General features: G+C 40.7%; 1 pseudogene; it reads left to right on the top strand.

Annotated features, from left to right (window-relative positions):
* The first annotated feature begins 3,120 nt into the window (after positions 1-3,120).
* LOC125477498 lies at positions 3,121-3,231 on the top strand (annotated as a pseudogene).
* The last annotated feature ends 224 nt before the right edge of the window (positions 3,232-3,455 follow it).

The raw sequence follows: 3,455 nt of genomic DNA, 5'->3' as shown, positions 1-3,455 counted from the left end.
TCCTTTTTAGTTGTGGAATAGTTAAGTTGAGCATCATTTAGAGTCTGGCTTGCATAGTAGATCACATGTGGGAACTTGTTCACCCTTTGCCCTAAAACAGCACCAATAGCATAGTCAGAGGCATCACACATTAATTCAAAAGGTAAAGACCAATCTGGTGCCATAATGATAGGAGTCGAGGTTAATTCATGTTTCAAAGTATTGAATGCATCCATACAAGCTTTATCAGAATGAAATACAACATCTTTAGCTAACAGATTGCATAATGGACGAGTGATCATTGAAAAGTTCTTAATGAAACGACGATAAAAGCCCGCATGTCCCAAAAAACTTCTCACTCCCTTCACGGTTGTGGGAGCTGCCATATTGGTGATGATGTCAATTTTGGCTTTGTCCACCTCAATTCCTTTGCTAGAGATTACATGTCCCAACACAATTCCTTGTTTTACCATGAATTGGCACTTTTCCCAATTGAGAACCAAATTTGTTTCCTGACATCTTTGAAGTACTAAAGAGAGATGGTTAAGACATTCATCAAAAGAGGAACCAAACACTGAAAAGTCATCCATAAATACTTCAATAAACCTTTCTACCATGTCAGAACAGATTGCCAACATGCATCTTTGGAATGTTGCTGGAGCATTGCAAAGTCCAAAAGGCATTCTCCTATATGCAAATGTGCCAAAGGGGCAAGTAAAGGTAGTTTTCTCTTGATCCTCCGGAGCAATTGCAATTTGATTGTAACCTGAGTAACCATCAAGAAAACAATAGTATGAGTGACCTGCCAATCTCTCAAGCATTTGATCTATGAAAGGCATAGGAAAGTAATCTTTTCTAGTACTAGAATTCAACTTCCTGTAATCAGTGCAAACACGCCAACTAGCCGTGGGCTTTGTGGGCACAAGCTCTTTGTTTTCATTCTTCATCACCGTGATTCCCACTTTCTTAGGTACCACCTGAATAGCACTCACCCATTTGCTATCAGAAATGGGATATATGATCTCCACATCTAACAACTTCAACACTTCATTCCTCACAACTTCTTTCAAATGTGGATTGAGCCTTCTTTGTGGTTCACGGGTTGACTTTGCTCCTTCCTCCAAAAGAATCCTATGCATGCACATGGTAGGGCTTATTCCCTTGATATCTGCAATAGACCAACCAATAGCTGATTTGAACTCTTTTAACACCCTAATTAGTTTATCTTCTTCATTTGGGGTGAGGTCAGAAGCTATGATAACTGGAAGAGTTTCAAATTCAGCTAGATATGCATACTTTAGATGTGGTGGAAGTGGTTTAAGTTCAAGTTTTGGTGCCTTAACAGTGGAAGGGGTTAGATGTGACCTCGATGGTTCTAAAGGCTCTAAAAGAGGTGAAACATTCAAAGGATACGGTGCCAATGCTTCCAAGGCAGCTACCTCTTCCATGAGTGCATCCTCTTCATCAAACTCGTCTTGAGATTGACTCAAAACAGCTTGTAATGGTTCATTAGATTGTGCCTGCAAGAATTTAGAGAAAACAAGCGAATCAAGCACATCAATGGCATAACAATCAAGAGATGAGGAAGGATGAGAAAGAGACTCAAACACTTTGAATTGAACGGTCTCTCCTAGCATTGTCATAGTGAGGAGTCCATTTTGCACATCAATGATGGTCTTGGCCGTGGCCATAAACGGTCTCCCAAGCAAAATAGGCAACTCTCGGTCATGTATAGGAGCTTCTTCCATGTCCAACACTACAAAATCCGCAGGCAAGATTAGTTTATCAATTTGAACTAGAATATCCTCTACTATACCTCTTGGATATTTCACGAATCTGTCCGCAAGTTGTAATGAGATGGTGGTGGCCTTCAATTCCCCCAAACCTAGTTGAAGGTACACGGAATAAGGCATTAAGTTGATGCTAGCACCCAAGTCAAGCATCGCTTTCTCTACGTTCTTGTCCCCTATGGTGATGTTGATAGAAAAACTTCCTGGATCCTTGAGCTTTGGTGGAAGTTTTCTTTGCAACACGACACTTACATTCTCGGACACCACTACCTTCTCATGTGGTTCATACTTCCTTTTGTAGTTGTTTAACTCTTTGAAGAACTTCCCATAAGCTGGCATGTTCCTAATGACATCAAGCAAAGGTAAGTTAACATTCACCTTACTTAGAATATCAAAAATTTCCTTAAATGACTTATCCTGCTTGCTCTTGGCAAGTCTTCCAGGGAATGGTATTGGTGGAGTATAAGGTTTCTCGGCCTTGTGAAGATTTGGTGCTTCAAATGAGGAAGTAGCATGGCTTGGTTCCTCATTTGGTTTCTCATTTTCTCCTTGAGTGACCCCTGCATTCACATGATCAGATTCATTAGTAACTTCATTGCCAACTCTATTATTGATAACCTTACCACTTCTAAGTGTAGTAATTGCTTTGGCTTGCTCTTGGTTCCTTTGAAGTATCACGGGTTGGCTTGGAAACTTTCCAACCTCTCTTTGGTTCAAGGCATCTGCAATCTGCCCCAATTGTGTCTCCATTTTAGTTAGAGCCGCCGAATGTTGTTGGAGGGTGCTATTGGTGGTTTGTTGGAATTGCAAGGTATTTTGGGCTAACAACTTAACCGTATCCTCAAGTGTAGTGGCAGGTTTTGGTTAGAAGTTTTGGAATTGATTGTTGTTCTTCCATGAAAGGTTGGGATGATCTCTCCAACTTGGGTTATATGTATTGGAATACACATCATTCCTTGGCCTTTGATTGTAAGAATTCATGAGGTTCACCTGCTCTTGGACAAACTCGGGGTAAGCCTCCCTAGATGGACATTGATGAGTAGGGTGACTTGGTATGTTGCAAATGGCACACACTTCATTTGCTTTTGGCACCATGTTGAGCACGGATTCAAGCTTCTTTTCTAAGTTAGCTACCTGCAAAGAAAGATCATGATTAGAGCTTGTTTCATATACTCCAACTCTCTTACCCCTTAGATCTTTGTGTTGAGCATTAGACCCCAACATCTCATAAATGTTATATGACTCTTGAGCATTCTTTTTCTTCAAAGCTCCACCTGCTGCATTATCAACAGTTGATTGACATGTTTGGGTTAGTCCATCATAGAAAATTTGCATTTGTAAGTGAAGAGGTAACCCATGGTGTGGACATTGCAGCAAAAGGCCTTTAAAGCGCTCCCAACACTCATTGAAAGCTTCTCCATCATCTTGTTTGAAGTTGAAGATTTGTCCCCTTAATGTGGCTGTCTTTTGAGTGGAAAAGAACTTCTCCAAAAACTTCTTAGCCACGACATCCCATGTGGTGAGGGAACCAGGTGCTAGAGTCATCAACCAACCCTTGGCCCTATCTTTCAAGGTGTAAGGAAACACTCTCATCCTCAAATTTGCTTCACTTACTCCCTGCAAAGGTAAACCACTCACAACATTGTAAAATTCTTTAATATGAGCTAAAGGATCTTCATTAGGTAA

This window comes from the organism of the source record quoted next, unplaced genomic scaffold, assembly GCF_019419815.1.
Source record: "Pyrus x bretschneideri cultivar Hongxiangsu unplaced genomic scaffold, Pyrus_bretschneideri_v1 Contig214, whole genome shotgun sequence".
Classification (NCBI taxonomy): Eukaryota; Viridiplantae; Streptophyta; class Magnoliopsida; order Rosales; family Rosaceae; genus Pyrus; species Pyrus x bretschneideri.
Note: the sequence above shows the minus strand (reverse complement) of the source record. Positions and strands in the feature narration are given on the sequence as shown.